The 20090-nt window shown below is 43.8% G+C and overlaps 2 long non-coding RNA genes across 4 annotated transcripts; both read right to left on the bottom strand.

Moving 5' to 3' along the window:
• Positions 1-2771: 2771 nt before the first annotated feature.
• LOC144331548 (uncharacterized) lies at positions 2772-11269 on the bottom strand. Of its 3 annotated transcripts, XR_013398820.1 has the most exons (4): positions 11097-11269; positions 5162-8866; positions 3730-3930; positions 2772-3170 (listed from the first exon to the last, which is right to left on the bottom strand). It is a non-coding gene; the product is annotated as an uncharacterized LOC144331548 (long non-coding RNA). The 3 variants fall into 3 exon arrangements; XR_013398821.1 differs by having other exon boundaries at positions 3730-8866; positions 10959-11269; XR_013398819.1 differs by having other exon boundaries at positions 3730-8866.
• A 1848-nt stretch (positions 11270-13117) lies between these two features.
• On the bottom strand, positions 13118-19840 carry LOC114670603 (uncharacterized). The gene is made up of 3 exons (XR_003720299.2): positions 19794-19840; positions 19116-19164; positions 13118-13759 (listed from the first exon to the last, which is right to left on the bottom strand). It is a non-coding gene; the product is annotated as an uncharacterized LOC114670603 (long non-coding RNA).
• Positions 19841-20090: the final 250 nt, after the last annotated feature.

The following is a 20090-nucleotide window of genomic DNA, read 5'->3' as shown; positions in this document are numbered from 1 at the left end:
TGTAAAATTCTAAAACAGGGAAAATTCACCTGTGGTGGAAAATTAAAGAATAGTTTTCCTCAGAAAGGGGAGTGCACAAGAAGACTGACTGGGAAGAGGCAGGACAAAACCTTCTGGCTGATAGAAATGCTCTATTGTGACAAGAATTTGGGTTACACAGGTGTCTTACATTTGTCAAAACTCAGCAAATAGTTAACGTAAGGTTAGTGCATTTTGCTGAATGTCAGTTTTAACTTAAAAATGGAAACAAATTTTAACTCTAGTTAATAATAAAGTGCATGCTGAATTGTTTAGGGATGACATGCACAGATGTGTACAACTTACTCTGAAATGCATCAGAAAGGAAGATGGACGGGTAGAGGGATGTGTCAGAAAGGAAATGTGGGAGAATGTTAATGGTTATCAGAGTGGTGCATAAGAATGATCACTGAATAATTCATTCAACTTTCTTGTGTTTGAAGTGTTTCATAACATAGTGCTAGGGAAACATCATTCAAGATAAGTTTGCCCCTCTTCCAATCCTGAGCTACACTCTTCCACTTGGTGATCACCATCCCTGAGCATTGATGGCCAAAAGATTTCTCTTCTACATAAGGCTCTTTTAAGGCTATTACGTGAGTGAAGGGAGAATTTCATGAATATTTTGGTGAAAGGAGAATTTCAGGAATATTTTAGAAATATATAATAAAATGACACAGTTTTGTTTGCACCACAGTCAAGTTTTGCATCTGTTTTGAATGTGCTGTGTTACTCCCTCAACCTCGATTGTTGTGAGTCCCAATACAGACAGTGAAGCTCTTCCGTAACATCTGAACACGTTGCGTGTTCACCCCTCTGCTTACAGTGATGACAACGCTTAGTGGACTATGTTCTATGTCTATGTTCCATGACCTGAATTAAAACATGGACTATGTTCCATGTTCCGAATTGAAACAATCCTTGTTGTTCTGAATGAATGGCTGAGAAACTGGCTCATTCTACAGCATAGGCTCCACGGAATGACCCCAAAGTTGCTCACTGTTCAGCCCCAATGGTAACTTATCAGACATCTCCATTCTTCAGTTCTATAAGATGGTAGTTTGAACACATACTTGACAACAGCCCCCACTGTGGACCAGGAATTGGAGCCCAGGTGCCAAGGGCCTGGAGAAACAAAGGAACCTGCACCCAGTGTCACAGAAGTGGTGCTAGTTGGTTGGTTGCCAGAGATGCTGTAGGAGTAACTTCGGGGGGATTTTAGAGTAAGATCAGGGCTAGGAATACCTTAAATACAGATTTATAAAAGCAAAAAGGAATGAGAAGAGAAAATAGAGATCTCAGCACCTTTGGAAAACTCAACAGGGAAGAATGGAGAAGACAGTAATAGCCAGCTATCCCAGCACGATTTATTGAATAGTGAGAGCTTCCCCATTGCTTGATTTCATTGACTTAGTCAAAGATCAGATGGTTGTAGGTGGAAGCTTTATTTCTGAGTTTTCTGTTCTATTCCATGTGTCTTTCTTTTTACTGGTACCATACTGTTTTGGTTACCTAGCTTCATAGCATAGTTTGAAGTCCAGTAGTGTGATGCCTTCGGTTTTGTTCTTCTGGTTTAGGGTTGCTTTGGCTATCTGGACTGTTTTTTTTTGTTGTTTCATATGAATTTTAGAATAGTTTATTTTTCTAATTCTGTGACAAAGGACATCAGTAGTTTAATAGAAATAGTGTTGAATCTGTAAATTGCTTTGGGCAGTAATTTGGCCATTTTAATTATATTGATTATATTTATAATTATATATGATTATAATTATAATATAAATATAATATATATAAATATAATTATAATTATATTGATTCCTCCAACCCATAGGGATGGAATGTTTTTCTATATTTGTGTCACTTAGGATTTCTTTCATCAATGTTTTGTAGTTCTCCTTGTAGAACTTAAAACAGAGCCGCCACTCAACCCAGCAATCCCATTCTAGGTATATACCCAAAGGAAAATAAATTATTCTACCAAAGAGATATATGCACATGCATATTCATTGCCACACTATTTACAATGGCAAAGACATGGAATTAACCCAGATGCCCATCAATGCTGGATGAGATAAAGAAAATGTAGTAATACCCCATGGAATACTACACAGCCATAAAAAAAGAATGAATTCATGCCCTTTGCAGTAATATGGATGTATCTGGAGGCCATAATCCTAAAACATTGATGCAGGCACTGAAAACCAAATACCAAATACAGGTTCTCACTTATAAGCAGGGGCTAAACATTGAGCACACATAGACATAAATATGGGAAGAAGAGACACTGTGGACTATGAATGTGGAAGGGTGGGAAGGGAGCAGAGTTGAGAAACAACCTATTGGGGGCTATGCTCACTCTGTGAGTGATGGGATCCATACCCTAAACCTCAGCAACATCCAATATACCTATGTAACAGACATGCACATGTATCCCCATGTATCTAAAGTACAAGTTGAATTAAAAAAAAAAAGTATATGAAAATTTCTTATAAATTATAAAGAAACTTTTAATCTATTCTACCATTTTTAGTTTTTCAATGAACACAGAGTGATGATTCTGTTTAAAATGATAAGGCACGAATATTCTAACCATTGTAATAAAATGAATTCCAGGGAGTGAGGAAAAGAAAACAAAACCGCAGATAAAAGGAGACTATTGTATTTATTAAGCTCTTATTGGTGCCAAGCACCACTTTACAAACTGTATATTGAATTCTTAATGTTCACAAAAACTCTATAAAGTAAGTGTTAAGATTGCCTTCATTTGACAGAAACTGAGGCTCACAGATATTAGAACGGCATCACAGAGCCACCATTCGAGTTGAGGGGAGGGTAAGTCCTCCGGGCCACCCTACACATCAGTTCTGCGGATGTCTCTGAGCCTCAGCCCCTCATCCGGACAGCGGTGCTCATGATAACAGCTGAAGAGGGGTGCTGTGAGGATTCAGTGAGACTAGGTGATGGATAAGAACATGTTTTGGAAAATCTCTATTGTCGTATTTTATCCATCTGTCCTAGAGAAGAGAGATTGCTCTTTCACCAGCTGATACAGTGTCGCCGGCACGAGCTGGAAGAACTGCTCTCTACCAAAGGTCATGCTGGATGGAGTGGCAGTGCAGCCTCAGACTCTCTCGCTGGCATGAGCGATGGTTCTACAGGCAGATGGTGCTGGGAATGAATTGCTGAGAGGGTCTGCCAGAAACACCTGTCTGCAAACACAGTCCCCCTCCCAGCTGGTCTTCTAGACACACTTGTTCCCTCAGCTGCAGGAAGTACCAATGATGATGCTTCACAACCTTGTTCATGTTCAGAGTGAGGTGGCTCTGGATAATGTGACGGGCCACCACCCTCTTGATTACAGCAGCTGCCTCTCCCACGTGCCTCTTTGTCCTTGCTTAGAACGTGGGTGGTGTGAGTAGGGACAAGGGACAACACGGGTTACTTGGGGCACACCTGCTTCAGAGCTTTTTTGCAGACTTCCTCATCCCCACCTCCACCAGGGATCAGGAGTGCTGTGTGCTCAGCAGATGTTTTGCCAATGCCGTTTTCACAGGCAATGCTTTTTTCTTTCCTTTTAAAATGTAATATATTGAGGACCCCAAAACAGCTGTCTGATGGGTTCTTTGTCTATTAGAGCACATTTCCTCTGCAAACAACAGCTTGCATCTGGAGCTGCCCTCAGATCTGATACCCTCCCACCACGCCCCATACCTTGATTCCTCTGTTGCCAAAAGTTTTCCCAGAAGAGCAACACAGGAAATAAAGTTGAAGATGCATTGCTGGTGGTGACCAAGCTCGGCAGCCTCTTGCAGCACTGGGGCGAATTTCGTGAAGCCCCAGCTGACCCAGTGGGGAGCCTCTGCTTTTCCCTCCACAAAGTGATCCTGGTGCCTGAGCATCATCCTCGTGCCACTGAAGGAAAGTGAGAGAAATTCTAGGAAACTGGAGCCACCCTCTGCAGCTTGGGTGGCCTCGCTTTAACATCTTTGTCTTGTGCCTATAGTTGTCTTTAATACCCACCACACTCTGCTTGTCTCTCAAGGTTTGGCATGGAAATGTTTCCTCTGCAAGGGATCAGAGGGGTTAGTTAGTAGGGTGAGATAGCACCGGATACCCAGACAGGGAAGAAGAGGAGGACTGTAGAGAAGCTGAGAAGGTATGGAGAGAGGATGGCCAGGGGCTCCAAACCATTTACTTCACAATTGGACCAGCTCTTTTTATATCATTCATGAAATGGCTTCCATTTGCTTCCTGTGCCATGGAACCTTCTCTCCATTCCCTTTTCAGAGTCTTCTCTCCATCACTAACCATCTCACTCAGACCCTGGAACTCGATGCTCCCTACTGAGGGTCGATCATCCCAAGAGGCTAGGACTCAGGCCCCACCAGCCTTGGCTATTGGCTTGGGCTTGAGGGCTTGGGCCCAAGACAATCAACTCAGTCCAAAGTCAGCTTTCCTTCATTTGCATAAATACTATCATTGGCTATTTTGCAATGGGAATTGTGAGAAAAATGTGAGCAAGACTGTAATAATGCATCCTCAACAGAGGAAAGCCAATTCCAAGCTCATGCTCTATAAATGGGGAGACTATATTGTTGTTTTAGGATACACCAGACAGAATACAGCAATTGATGTCATGTTTTACCTGGTGGAGCACTGGGTTTTGAGTCAGGACACATTGGTTTGAGTTCCAGTTTTGCCGATGGCCAGCTGTGTGTCTTGGGAAAGTCCCTGACCTTTTCTCTTTAACTAAAACATAATAGACATGATCATCAAGGCCACCTACCTACATATCAAAGTCAGTCTTCACTGCAAGCTGGGAAGCAGGTGTCTATGGTTCAGATGTGGAAACCAAGGGCACAAAGTCCGGGAGTAGAGGAGTGGGATGTTGAGGGACCTGCCATTCTGAAGGGAAACTTCTGTAGCCACAACCCCAGAAGAGCTCTGATTTGTCTCCCAATAGAAACCACTTGCTCAGCCACAGGCCATTGATGTCAAGCTGTCACCTTCCCCAGCAGCCCTCAAGGTGCTCTGCCCATCCAAGCTGCCCGGAGACACATGGTAGTGGCTTGGCACTACTCTCCAGACGCAGCCTTACTCTGGGTGCCACCCTGTTTTACTGGACCCTGCCCCATGTTCTCACCTCTCCCTCCGGCTCCTCTCAGCAGTGGCTCTGGTACCCATGCCAGCTCTCCCATCTGGGCTCAGCAGTTCTCCTGGTTCAACAAATCTGTGTCGCTTGTGCTGTGTCAGCTTGGTTTACTCAAGAGTTTTATTTCCCAGAATCCCCACCCCTGTAAGAACCTGGGTTAGAGTTGATCAAAAGAAGAATTACTCAAGGTTTGGGCTACAGAGGCAAAGCAGTGTCCATCACCCTCTGAAAGCTGTTGAGTAGGCCGGTCACAAGAATGGATGGACGCAGAAGTGCCTGGTGGGGCTCAGCGGGTCCTTGCTGTCCTCTGTTCTGTGTCAAGCTCATTCTCTGCAGGCTCAGCCCAGCTGGCTGGGAACCAGACACCCAGAGCTACACAGAGGAAATGACTTCCTGCAGACTTTTGCCAAACTCCCTCATGGTCCCTCTTCCAGGGCAGGTCCTCTCAGATTCACTAGTAGATGACGCTTTTCTGATCTTCCAACTCCCCTTTCCACATCTCCACTCTCCCAGCTACTCCCACAGAGAGGAAGGTCTGATTCCGATTACACATCCCCGCTCCTGGAGCATTCCCTGGCTCCCTGCTTCCTGCACTGTGGAACATCCTTGGGGGGCCCTCACTGCTGCTTCCCAGGACCAGGAAACGGGAAGAAAGTGAACATCATGGCAGACCATGGCTACAAAAGATAACACTGTACTGCCGCAGCATTTTTATCATAGAAAGCTTCATTTGAGTTACTTGTCAATTTTATTAAATGCAGGAAGCCTTTCCAGAGGCCAGCAGAGACATTTCTTAGCATTTTATTTTTTGAAACCTTCAGGGTGATCGACCCTGACAAAATAGGGCTGATGGCTGGAGCCTGAGTCAGCAACTCCCAGAGCAGGGTTATGATTGCTCACATCCCCTGGGGTCCCTTGATGTTGCAAAATTCTAAAGCAGTAATTCTTGTAAAATCACTCTTACCATAAGGAGTTGGGAAGGGACATGGCCAATGGGAAATGAAGAAAGAGTGGCGGCAAAATCAAATATCAAGCAGCCATCTCCCCGGTGAGGTAGGAGTGGAGCTGGTGAGAAGAACAGTGGGCTCCTCTTGGAGCTAACACAGTGCTCAGGGGCTGGGTGGCCCGCAAGTCCAACCTGCTGCAGCTGTAACAATAGTGTGTCCGGTGACAGATGGTCTCCAGCGCTCCTCGGTGACAGTGACGTTACCTGGAGCACTGGGAAGGACTGGCACTGAGGGGCCTTGAGGAGTGGCAATCAGTGAACAGGAAGGAATTAAAGTGTCTCCTATAAGCAGAGAAGATAAGCCTTTTATAGGGGACAGGCTGAGCAAGAGGGTTTTTTTAATCACTTGTCCCAGAAGAACAAAGAAGTCATTCTTTTCCTTTGTGGTGGGGTGGGTGCAGGTGTGGGGAGAGTGAGGAAATGTCTACTCTATTCAGGACACCTAGGCAGCCTTTGAAATCCCCACTGAAATTAACAACCAACGTTCATCCTGTACCTGCTTTGGGTAATGGCTAGGGAGACAGACTTACCCAAAAATTCTCCCTGTGTAGCTCATGGGACAGAACCAGAAGCTCCCCATGACAGGTGAGGTGTGAGTGATGCTGGGACCAGACAGGCATCAGCTTTGGGGCTTGTAGGGCCACTAAGGAGGTCAGACTTGGTTCCCAGGGCACCGGGCTCCATTCAGGGCCTGTCCCCACCATTTACATGGGCAGGTTTGTGTTAGGGGCCAGTTGGCTCTGAAGCAGTACCACAGTTATTTCCACCCTAAGTTTAAAGGCACTAAATTGTACCTGAATATCTCTAGGCCCATTGCAAGTGGCCTGGGAAGCGAAGGTCCAGCCACACACACTTATGGAATGTCTCTTTCTATAGGGTCTGGCAGATTAGGGGTGATGGAGAGCAGGAGTCAACGCTGGGGAGGGGTAGGTTCCAGACTCAAAGCAACATAGAAATGTTGGCATGCATCAGAGTTCTAGAGCAAGCCAGAGATTGTCTGGGAATTCAGCTTGGGTGAAAAGGTAGGAAATTTCCATGTTGGTGACTGTAAAGGTCCAATGTGGAATCTACTGGGCTGAGGCCTTGGGCCTGCCCTGTAATGACAGCCATGTGTCTAGTGCTCCAGGGCCACATGTGGCTAGTTAGTGGCTATCATACTGGACAGGCGGGCACAAAATGTTTCCATCACACCGAAAGTTCTGCTCAATGGCCTTGCCCCAGACACTGACATTTCCATCATGACAAGCCATATTAAACAAACAGGTGTTTGAAACCACCTCCCCATGCCCCCATTGTCTGTTGTTTTTCAATAAGCAGAGATGTAGAAACAGGGAATCCTGGAAGCGTTCTGGTATCTACACAGCCTCATTAATCAACCAGTTTTATCCCCAGGCCCCTTACTCTCCCCATCTCTCTTCCTTACCTGGCCCATGTATGTGTGTTCATGGTTTACATGTGCATGTATGGGTGTGCGCAACTGATACAGCAGCGTTCTCTTTCCTGCTGCCTCCTAAGCAGAATGAAACTGTCTCCATTAAATAAGCTAAACATTCTCATAATGTCCAGTGAGGACACCTCACCTAAGCCCTCTGGTGAGAGAGCTGTCCTGGACATGCCACACTGCCATGGTGCACCTAACACTGAGTAGCTGACGGTTCTTCCAGGGCTCTCCAGGTATTGTCTTTCCTGAACACAGTCAAGTTGCAGCTTGTGGATTCTAAAGCAGGTATGCAGGATACAAGCATGGTTCAGAGTAACCCCTGAAAATCTCTGAAATTTCCCTACAAGGGAATGCCGTATTGTGTCTCAGGATGTGCGGCCCTTCCCATTTTTCAGTGGTAGCTGGAAAATGGCTGTTCTTCCTGTAAGCAGTGGCGTGGTACTTGGCTGAAGTTCCAGGATTCATTTAGCCAAAGAAACCCAGTGTAATAACAGTTGGTGCAACAAGATGTTCACGCCAGGAGAAGCAGGTGGGAATCTGAACGAAACGCAGGGCAGAGCTCGCAGGTGGTACCCCCCACAGTGGAGCAACGACCTGGCACACGTAGGACGGGACCTCTCTCTCTCAGCATGAGTGCTGGAAGTGAAGTACATGTGAAATGGGCACCACAGGGCTGCAGTGCCAGTCACCTATACAGAAACACAATCAATCCCACCACCACATATGCCTGCCATGTGCTCACACATCTGCTTTCCAATGCCAAATCCCAAACAGGCCATAGCTGCTCAACCACTGGGCAGAATTTCCAGAGTCCAGACTGCTGGGCTGTCCAAGTGGGCAACATTTGAACTGCAGAGGCAGACCCTGCCCCATAACTCCTTCCTGCCCCTTGCCAGGTAGAGAGTGTCTCTCTCTGACAAAGCGGGCAATGCCACTCACAGTCTAAAAATGACACGGTGCCTTTTATCCCAGGTAACTGAAAATAAAAGTGTTACCAGGTAAGCATGGACAGGAAGCAAGGCAAGTATCAACGGTGCCAGGCTGAGTGTTCTGGGGCCAAGCACATGGTTGTGGGCATCCCTGGGTAAGAATGTCCAGCAATGCTATTTGATTTAAAGTTTCATTTTCCTGGTAATATGAGGAAAAGTGAGTGCCCTGGGAAAGATGATGAATGGAGTTACTTCCGCACTGATTTGGTGCAGCCTGGGGGTTCATCAGAAATGGATCCACACAGCTACATTACATGACCCTGAAAAACACGGGAGTTTTTAAAAAGCAGGTCATTTGTCTTAATGCTTCCTGCTTAACGTGAAGATAAAGTATCAATGTCAAATAAAATATTTTTATATTTTCATCAAGATATTTACTGTCTAGACCAGCTAGCGAGGACAGCTCAGGGATTTGATAATTTTCTGTTGATCTTGCTTTCCTAACACGTGTTTTCCGGGCCAGAAAACATTTGCTTAAAATATTGTCTATTATTTTTATATTCTAAAAAGAGTTTTGACCCTGGTATTACAAACAGCATGCACAGTCCACTAAGCTAGGGCGCTCTGCTGACTCCGCCAGGTGGACATCTTGGTGTCAGCCTCCAAATACAACTTCACTCCCTTTTCCTGGACACTGAGGAAGACATTGAGATTCCAGACAGATTGTTCTTAAAAAGGTATCATTTGCAACTACTCAGCTCTGTGGATCAAAATTTTATCTAGATTGTGCAACCAAAAAACTTTTTTATGAAAAAAAGTGTGTTGAAGTTGATATGATTTCCAAATTTCTAAGAGCCCCAACTTTTCTCTTTATATAATAAAAGCCATGTTTAGACATCCACCATAAAACCACCACATTTTTCTCTTTGTGGGATAATTAAATGTTATAAATTTAAACTAAGGATGAGTACCCTGGCTAGTTATTGAACTAATACAATATCTCCTTTAGGGTTTTATAGATTCAGGTCTGTGCATAAAAATTTATTTGAAAATGAAATCAGTTAAAAAATAAAAAAGCTTGAGAGCTTGAGGACCATAAGAAGTCTACCTCTCCATTTTATAAAAGAAAAATGAGGCCCAAAGAGAGGAATCAGTAAGTCATAGACCAAGATATTAGCAGAGTCACAAGTGTTGAAAGTTCTCTAATACTATTTCTATTTTAGTCTCTGCTCTTCTGCCCTCAGGAAGCTCAGAGACAAGTTGAGATTTTAAAATCACTTCTCTTGGCCAGGTGTGGTGGCTCATGCCTGTAATTCCAGCACTGTGGGAGCCCAAAGCGAGCGAATCTCTTGAGATCAGGAGTTCAAGACCAGCCTGGGTATCACAGTGAGACTTCATCTCTCCAAAAAATAAAATTAGCTGGGCATGACAGTGCATGCCTGTGGTCCCAGCTACTCGGGAGGCTGAGGCAGGAGGATTGCTTCATGCCAGGAGGTCAAGGCTGCAGTGAACTGTGCTCATGTCACTGCACTCCAGCCTGGGCAACAGAGCAAGTTCCTGTCTCTAAAAAATAAAAATAATAACAAATGTAATAATAGTAAATAAAATTACTTCTCAAGTAAAAAGATACAGAGAAGCTCTGTGGTATGGCTAGCCACAAATATATATATATATATATAATTTTAAAGGTTAAATGAGCTTTTCCATAGCAGCTCTTCAAATGACACATAGATTTCACTGGCTAAGGCTCGGCTCCCCCAGCCTAAACCAGGTTGGCAGCATATGTGAACCGCCCTGGGGATAGCTGTCCTGAGGGCTCAGAGTAAACAGGTAAACAGCTGGGCCATGCTTTTCAGTGCAAGGGACCTGTGCAAGCAGGCAGAGGTCAATGTCCACACCCCAGTTTCATCAACAACTCACCGGCCACCTAAGGTCACCCAAATGCATTTTTATCTGAATCTACAAAAAAAAAAAAAAAGGCAGAATGGGCCATGATGGAAAAGGCCATACTCTTTCTGAATAGGAGAGAGAAGTGCCTGGGCATGATACAGGGAGAAGAGAGAGAGAATTGAAATAGCAGTCATGGCTAGTGAAGCTGCACATATAAATGGTTCTTTGGTGTCCTTTTAGAAATCTAGTATCTACTGGCGGCTATCTGCTTCCCCAGCATGTGAGCAACTGCATGGGGCTCCAGCTCAGGCTAGCAGAGTCAGTAACCCCAGCCTGTGGGCAGCTATGTGTCTGCAGGGACCTGTGCACCCTCAGCCCTGTGAGAGGCGGGAAGCTAAAACCACCTAAGCAGTAGAAGGTACCTTTTAGACCTGTCTTGCTGAATCTCTGCAAACACCAAGAGAGGAAAGCAGAACAGAAACTGCTGCATGCTTTGCAGTTCAGAGAAGTTATGCACCTTACCTAAGGTTGTATAAACAGTAGATGATCAGACAGGACCAGCCCCAACTCTTCCTTGTCCTGGCGTGTTCTTTCCCCCACACCTACCATTTCAGAAGGGGAAGCTCTAATTGACAAGGAACTCTCAGCTTATCAACTTACTTCATTTATCTGTAGGCTAGAGAACTTGAGGACATCTCATCAAACAAGCAAAGAAGCAAAATATCAACAGAATAACTCCACATCCAAGAGGTTGGGTTTTCTCTGCTCTCCTCAACTTCTCTCTCTGTGGCCACCCGAGAGGGCTCCGCCTCCTTGGGTTTTCCTCTGCTCCTGTTTATGGGTTTTATCGAGAAGAGGACAGTGTGACAGTGCTTTGTGGTGCATTAATAAAGATAAGAGAGGCCACAGCTACTAAACAGAGTTTTCAGAACCCCTCCCCTGGTTTCCCTGGCTGCAGGGATGCATGCACAGACACACAGAACCACTGATGTGGGAACTATTACTGCCCTCCGATTATTGTTATTGTAATGCCTATTCGGCTGCCCCTTTGTAAGTTCCTAGAGGGTAGGGACCATGTCTCGGGCTGCTTTTCATGAATTCATGCCTTCATGCTTCCATTCACTCACCCTACAAACATTTATTGAGTGCTACCCTCACTGTGCCCGCCTCAGTGCCGAGGACTCAGAAGACACATCCCATCCTATTCCCCAGCAGCACAGCCCAACCCTGGCTGCCAGCCCCAGTTTGTCCTTTTAGGAATGGAACCCCCCAAACAGGGCACAGGCTGGAGCATCTGCATCAGCCAAAAGGCCAGGAGGCAACAGGTGGTATCTTCTTCCTTCATCATCTTCTTTTCCTCCAAACTCCTACAGCGTGATCATACTTACTTCATAACAAAAACAATCTAATAAATTCCACATTTTAAATCTACTATTTTAAACCTAAAATTCTTCTTTTCTCAAACTTGGCTTCCCATTTGAATTAGTAGGGGAATGTCAAAATACTCATGCCTGGGTCCCCATACACAGTGGATCTGATTTAGTTGGCTTGGGCATGGGGATTTTAATAAGCTCAGCAAGTGGCTCAAACTGTGGTCCAGGATGAGAACCAACATTTCAACCCAAAACAGGGGAGAGGCTGTGCGCTCAGGAGCAGGAAGTGCTCCTCCATTTGTTTGCAGATGTGCCAGTGTATTCTGGACCCCAAGACTCTGAAGCTCCCTGGTCCAAGCCTATATTGTGCACCTGCATTCTGTACCGGAGGTCTCACTTCGCTCCTTGCCTTCCTGCCCACTCTTGGCCGTGGGTTGTGCCTCTTTGCCTGTACACCCAGAACACACCTCCATGCTATGGTCCTCTGTTTAGGCTTCAGGACTCTGGCCCATCACAGGGCCTTTTGCCTCGAAATGTGCTCTTTCTTCTGATTTCCCAGAGCCCGGCCGTCTCCACGCCCTGGGCTCCAAGGATCCTGCTCCCTCTCCGCCTGCAGTTGAGTCTTCTTTTATTTTCCCCTCACTGTGGGGTGCACACCACTCCTCCTTCCTGGCCTGTTTGGCCTGGTGGCAATGATGCTTCTTAGGAAGGGGGACCTACTGAGACACCCACACCTGCAGCCATGTGGTAGCTTTTGGGAGATGCCAGAGGGGCCTGTGGAAGGACCCATAAATCATTCTCAACCAACACCAGAGGGTGCATATCCTTGTCCTTGAAGTTCATTTCAAAGGACACGTGGACAAAGATGACTCTTGGAAAATGCAAATAAACAGCACAATGACACAACACTTCGCATCCACTAGGATGACCATGAGTTCGTTGTTGTTGTTTTAAGAGATATAAGTGTTGACAAGGATGTGGAGAAGCTGAAACCCTTTTACACTGGCTGGTAGGAAAGTAAAATAGTACAGCTGTTGTGGGGAACAGCTTGGCAATACCTCAAAAAACTGACATAGTATTACAATATAACCTAGAGATTTCACTCCTAGGTATACACCCAAAAGAACTGAAAACAGAGACTCCAACAAATACATGCACATGCTGTTTGTAGCAGCATTATTCACAAGTCAAAAGGCCAAAACAACTCAAATATAAGACAGAAGGAAATATTTATGAACACACACTGTATTCACATAACATGTATTTAATGTTAGAATACCTTACAAAACATATAACATACACCAAAATTGGAATTAAAGGATGAGATTAAAAACATGAAGAAACATTTCTTTCCTAGAGTCCCCAGTGGTAACCACCAATCTGCTCAAATGCTCCCACAATGACTTCCCTTTGCCTGGAAATTTCAAGACTTACAATCTGAAGAGGTTCTTCCACTCTCACCTTTGCTTTAATTCCTGGCTTGAAGGAAAATTTAAATTTAAGGACAAAATTTATTGTGCTGCTATTTTTAAGGTGACCGTTTTGTTTCCCAAATTTCCTCTGGAAAGAGAACATTCCTTCAACAAGGTCTCTCTTTTCTAAAGAGTAAAGGATCAAATACAGACCCTCAAACCAAGGCTCTGGTGCTAGTTTGGGGAAATAGACACATGCATGGCAACCATTTCTAAACACAGAGCTGGTTTCAGCTTCATATCCCACAGATCTTGAAGTATTCCACACATCTAATGCAGTATTTCCTTCTGGTTAAGCTTAGCCCCTTGGAAAGATTAAGAAAGTCGTATCCTAAGAGTCCCGGGGAGGCCGAGATAACACAGTGGGGTGGCGTCCAGCCTGAGGTCTCCTGTCTGCTAGGCAGGGATTTCAGGTTGAGTTTCAAGGACAGCTTCCAAGGCTGAGTGGATTCTTGTGGTCACCGTTGCCAAGGTGTATCTGAGGTAATTGAAATTATGTTAGCATGGTGACATATAGAAAAAGAATATGGGGACATTTTACCCCTGAGCATGAGGGAGAATCGCTGAGAGCCAGGCAAGGTGAAGAAAAAGAGAAATAATAAATTCTCAGCCGGGTGCAGTGGCTCACGCCTGTAATCCCAGCACTTTGGGAGGCCAAGGCGGGTGGATCACGAGGTCAGGAGATAGAGACCATCCTGGCTAACACGGTGAAACCCCGTCTCTACTAAAAATACAAAAAAATTGGCTGGGCATGGTGGCGGACACCTGTAGTCCCAGCTACTCGGGAGGCTGAGGCAGGAGAATGGCATGAGCCCAGGAGGCAGAGCTTGCAGTGAGCTGAGATCATGCCACTGCACTCCAGCCTGGGCGACAGAGCGAGACTCCATTTCAAAATAAATAAATAAATAAATAAATAAATAAATAAATAAATAAATTCTCAAAGGAGACTTTTTTAAAAAAATAAAAACCATGTATTGGCTCAGTTATCTTCTCAAACATCTACTCTAAAATAAAGTGGGTCGTTTTACAAGGAAATACATATATTGGACCATGTGAAATGAACAGTCAATATTTGTTATAAATCTATGAAAACATTAAGTTCAAATGGTTTCATCTAACGCCTATGTAATATAATCAGTAAATTCCAGATACTGTGTGATTTAGGCAGAATATATGTGTGTGTATGTGTATGTGTGTATATGTGTGTACATACACACGTGTATATATTTTGTAGAGTCTGGGGTCTCCCTATGTTGCCCAGACTGGTGTCAAACTCCTGGGCTCAAGTGATCCTCCCGCCTCAGCCTCCCAAAGTGCTAAGATTACAGTTGTGAGCCACTGCACCCGACATATGCAGAAAATATCTTACCATAGTATAAAACATATATCTGAGAGGAAAAGAGCAGGAGAGAGAGGTTTCTAACTTAAACACAACTAACCGAGGAAAAAATAAAATCAACATTTGAATGAATATTGAAATTCTCTTAAAAGAAGACAAATGAGGGGGAAATCAAATAAGCAAGTAAGGTTTCTACACACATGGTGCTCTAGAAACTAATCAGTGGACAGATTCAGAATGCCTATCTCCCTTTCCAAAATGTTCTCTGGCAGAAGTCATTGTGTAGGACAAACTGCAATCAAAAGAGTTATGAAAATTGTACAATGGGATGAGGGGGCTTCTCTTGTTGGGGAGTAGATAGCTGACATGCTGGATGGGGCCAGGGTTCAAACAAAGGCCCCTGTTGAGTGGGAGCAGGTACAAGACAGATGGTTTGTTAAACATTGCCAGCGTGCTTGCGCAGTGCCGTGCGGCGGTCAGAGCCTCAATAATGGTCACCAGGGCATTGTGTAGCAGTGCATTGGCTAATTTCAGCCCAGCTAAAGCTATTGCTTATCTTTGTTGGTTTTGCAAAGATTAGGCAGTTTCTCTGCTTTGAATGCACCACAGCTGCCCAGCAAAGCATTCCTGAAGTTTTGTCTGAATTCCCACTGCTAAGAGGGGCCAAGCAAAAGGTGGCTCGTGCAAAGACTTGTTTTAAGCTCATATCTGAAGTTGCTTCTCCTCAACTAACCTGGACCACTCTTGACTCTTACTTCTGGGCAAAAATACTCTAGGGTTACAGTGGCCTTCTTTCTCAGTGAGTCCTTTCCTGTGTGGTTCAAATTGCATCTGCTGGGGATTTATATTTCCTAGATTTATATTTCCTATTGGGATTGATTCATTTGCTACTTTTGTGGAAAAGGGTAAACACCATTGTAAATTCCATCCGGTGAATCATGGGGAGGCGGTGGTTCCAATTAAACGTGTTTGCTTTCGGAAGGGGGCCCTTGGCTTCTTATCTTTATGTACAGAAGAAAATAGAGCTCAACCTGGCCTCTGCAGCCAATGGAAACGCACCTGGCCCAGTCAGCTGCTAGGCTGGGTCTCTGCTGCTCTGGGCTCCAACCCGCTCCGCTCCTCTCGCTCCTCTCTCGGTTGTTCGCAGACAAAGGGAGAGTAGCTGCGGGTCAGGCAGAGGGGACAGTCCCCTTGGCTCTGCCTACAGGCCCAAAGCAAAGCAGGGGGTGCAGCCACTATCTGGGTATGTTAGGAGAGGGTGATGCCCAATCGGTTTAGTATTTCCAACAGCTCAGATGTCTTAATCTTCTTTTAAAGGTAGTGCAGATCTATCCCCACCTAACTGAACCAGTGCTGTATTTACTTCAGGCAATCCCCTCTGCCTCAATTAGATCATTGCTAGCTCTAAAATCAAGAAAGTGTGCCCAGCAGATTAAGCCCTAAAAGTGGACTTGTTAACTACATCTACAGAAGCAAAGAGACCAAGAAAATTGATCTCTCTCTCCCCCTCTTGTTTCTCGCACTCTCTCTCTCTCTCTCTCTTTCTCTCTCATGCATGCACACACACACCCCTACCTTTAGAATTAGGAAATTAATTCGACTTCCTGGCTCTGGGCCTCACCATCTCTGCTTAGCATCAGGCATTTGTCATGTAGATCTCAAATCAGGAGGCTTTAGTGAGCAGCTAAGGGCTGACAATGTGTCCCAGGGAAAAGAAACCCATAAAAGAGAAAAGCAAAGGTCTGAGAGGTTCACCTGCAAATTCTTGACATTGAAAGCGACTGTATGTCTCCTCAGGTGCAAATAATTGAAATAATACTACTACTCAGGCCATGGTGCAGTGGGCTCACCCAAGGCCCTTCTTGTTTTATTTTATTTCACTGCTCTCCCCTGGATTCCCAATGTGTGTTCTGGCTCCCAAATCACTCGCTCACTTAGGAACCTCCTGGAACGCGTTTCCTAGTTTGGGTTTGGAACCTGTCTAGAAACTTCAGTTGGGAGAGAGAGTGCTATTTGTTATTCCACTTTGGCACCTTTCCTTTGATTCCTCTAGTCCAAGGCTGCTATTTTTCCTAAGCCGTTGTCCATCTGGGTCTAAATGCATTGGCGTATAAAGTTTCATAACGACCTTTGCCATCTCATTTTTCAAAGAATCACTTTTAATGGGGATTTTTGGCAATTTCATTGATTTTTTTAAACTCACTTTATATCTTTTTCTTTGCTTTGGTTTTATTCTGCCATTTTTCTTTTTTTTTCTAATATGTTTAGTTATGTCCTTAGGTATTTGGTTTTTTGATATCTTGTTTACTATTAGTGTATTCAAAATTATGTAAAACTTTAAGTGCAACTTGAGAGTTACGGATCATAAAGTTTGACATTTGACGCTTTTATTCTTGTTCAGTTCCAAGTATTTTGTAATATCCTTTAAGTTTCCTCTAAACTCCAATGGTTATATACTATACATTATAATGTTTTATGTGTCCAAGTGATGTTCAAAGTGGTATTATTGCCATTACCAATTTTTAAACTTTATTCCATTATAATCAACACATTGTGTATGTATTGATTATTTGGCATTTATGAAAGTTTTCTTTGTTCCATGGGAATTAAAATGAATATTCTCTGTGAGTGTAAGTCCTATGTACATCTATTAGATCAGTGTTGTCCAAAAGAAATATAATGCCAGTCACGTATATAATTTTATATTTTCTAGCGGCCATATTAAAAAGTGAAAATACACAGGTAAAATTAATTTTAATAATATTATTTAAGACAATATATACAAAATAATAATTTGAACATATAATCAATATAAAAATATTAACAAGATGCTGTACATTATTTGTCTGTATTGACTGTTAGAAACCTAGGGTGGATTTAACTCTTACAGTGCATTTCAATACAAATACTAAAATTGGATACACTTGATCTGTATTTAGATTTCAATTTACAATTGAAAGAGTAGATTGTTCTACACATATTTAAAAGTTTTTCAATACCAGAATTAAGTATTAAGTTTTAAAATTTAAATGAATTAAAATTAAATAAAATCTTAAAATTTTCTTGCATTAGCCACATTTCGAGTGCTCAAGAGTTATGTAGCTATCGGCTACTGTATTGGACAATATAACATTAAGTAACTGTTATAATGCTTCTCAAATATTCCAAATTATTGGTAATTTTTGTCTCCTTGGTCAGTGTTTTTTTTTTTTTTAAGATTTATTGACATCTCTGCTACTATTATTATATCTACAAGACCTTACATTCTGAAATTGTGTGTGTGTTTCACCCCCTGTTTATTGTTTTCCTCTTTCTGGGACTCCTGTTATAGGGAGCCATGTTCTTAAATATTACTTTCCATCTCCCATCTCTTCATCTTCTTGAGGTCTTCCTGATTTGTACTTCCACTGAATCCACCCTACTATTCAGTCCCTCGATTATGCTCTTTATTCCAACAATGAAAGTCTGTTTGTAGCTGTGTGTTCTTGTTTTGTTTTTCCTGATCTGTCTGAGAATATTTATTAAGCTTCCTTTAATTCATGCCTGCCTGAACTCCCCTACTGTCTCATCTAGTGTGTGTGGCTCAGTTATTGGGCTGACCCCGACCATTTCATGTCTTCCTGAGCCCACATGCATGTGGGAACACCAGCTGCCTTGGCTGGTCCGACATCCCTGAAAGAAGAAGCAAAGGCCCAGGTGCAGGTCGTGGTGAGGATGAGCCTGGGGAATGACATCGGAGTGCGTGGCTTCCATGTTTATAGTGGGCTGGACCTCCCCTGAGTGACCCACCCTCTGTGCCAGGTGACAGAGGAGCTCTGGAGAGCTCCCGGAGCCCTACTCTTTTTCTACAGCTGCCTGCCTTAAAATCATCCCCACCTTGCTTAGGTGGGAGCTGGGGAGGAGAGTGCTTTAGGGGCTGCCAGAGTGCCAGCTGGTTCAACACGGGGGGACTGATGCTCTGCTAAGGTGATGGGGAAAGCCCTTGTTCTCTTGAGGGAAGTGCAGAGAAGGAAAAGCACATAGCTCCACAATCCCAACCAGCCTCCCTCTTGGTACCTGGCCCTATTGACCCCAGGCTATCATTTCCCAGATTCATTTTCCAGAATCAGCGACCTTCTGCCTTCCATCTGTGGCTCACCACGTTTGGGTTTAATAAAAGAATCCGACATCTCCATTTTGTTAGTTCCTCTTGCCAGGAAAAGCGAACCTCATAAAGTGCCATTTTAAGAATGAAATCGTGCCTTTTTTGCAGCATGAATGGAGCTAGAGACCATTATTCTAAGTTAAATAACTCAGAAACAGGAAATCAAATACTGCATGTCCTCACTTGTAAGTGGGAGCTAAACAATGCGTCCACATGGACACAGAGATGGAAAAAATAGACACTGGGGACCAAAAGCCGGGAGAGCAGAAGGAAGGTGAAAACTGAAAATTTATCTGTCGGATACAATGGTCACTATTTGAGTGAAAGATTCACTAGAAGCCCAAAACTTACCATTATGCAATATATCTGTGTAACAACCCTGCACATGTGCTTCTTGAATCTAAAATAATAATAAAAGATATTTTTAAAAAAGAAAGAAAATACCATTTTATTTTTATTTACTTTTTTTTTTTTTTTTTTTTGAGACAGAATCTCACTCTGTCACCCAGGCTGGAGTGCAGTGGCGCAATCTTGGTTCACTGCAACCGCTGCCTCCCGGTTTCAAGTGAGTCTCATGCCTCGGCCTTCCAAGTACCTAATAGTACAGGTGCGCATGGCTACACCAAGCTATTTTTTTATATTTTTAGTAGAAACATGGTTTCACTGTGTTGGCCAGGCTGGTCACAAACTCCTAGCCTCAAGTGATCCACCAGCCTCAGCTTCCCAAAGTGCTGGAGTTACAGGTGTGAACCACCACCCCTGGCCAGAAAATGACATTTTAAAACACGTAAAAATGTTGGCGAAAATGCTCAGTTACGTATTACTGTATCATTTCAGTCTATTTCCTTTCATCATGTTTTAACCTTCCCAAACCATGTCAGTGAAACTGGGACAATAAAGGTCTCTCCCTCTTAGAGCTTGGGATGCGTCAATAAAATAAAACACAATGGGCCCTAGCACTTAGTAAATCTTCACTTAAAAAGTCACAAGGCCTCTGATCCTCAGACTCCTTGGCCCACACTGACTTACTGAAGGGATGAAGGAGATACCTCACGCCACGAGCTCCATAAATGCTTCTCTGGGGAAAAAAAAAAAAAAAAAAAAAAAAAAAAAAGTTTTAAGTAATCAATGTATCAAGTTCTTAAAGCTACCGATAACACATAACCTCTCACAGTTCACAGTTCAGCTGTGTTGCTCACAATGTGTCAATGAGATGTAAATATGGAAATTGCTTGACCCAAGGCTATCAGGCAATTTTCTCTAGGTTCACACCAGCAGCCCTTAATCGATGCACATCCACAAGTGGGTGGGAGGGAAGAGTCATCA

Source organism: Macaca mulatta, chromosome 10 (assembly GCF_049350105.2).
Source record: "Macaca mulatta isolate MMU2019108-1 chromosome 10, T2T-MMU8v2.0, whole genome shotgun sequence".
NCBI lineage: Eukaryota > Metazoa > Chordata > Mammalia > Primates > Cercopithecidae > Macaca > Macaca mulatta.
The sequence above is the reverse complement of the archived record's forward strand: the minus strand, read 5'-3'. Positions and strand labels throughout refer to the sequence as shown.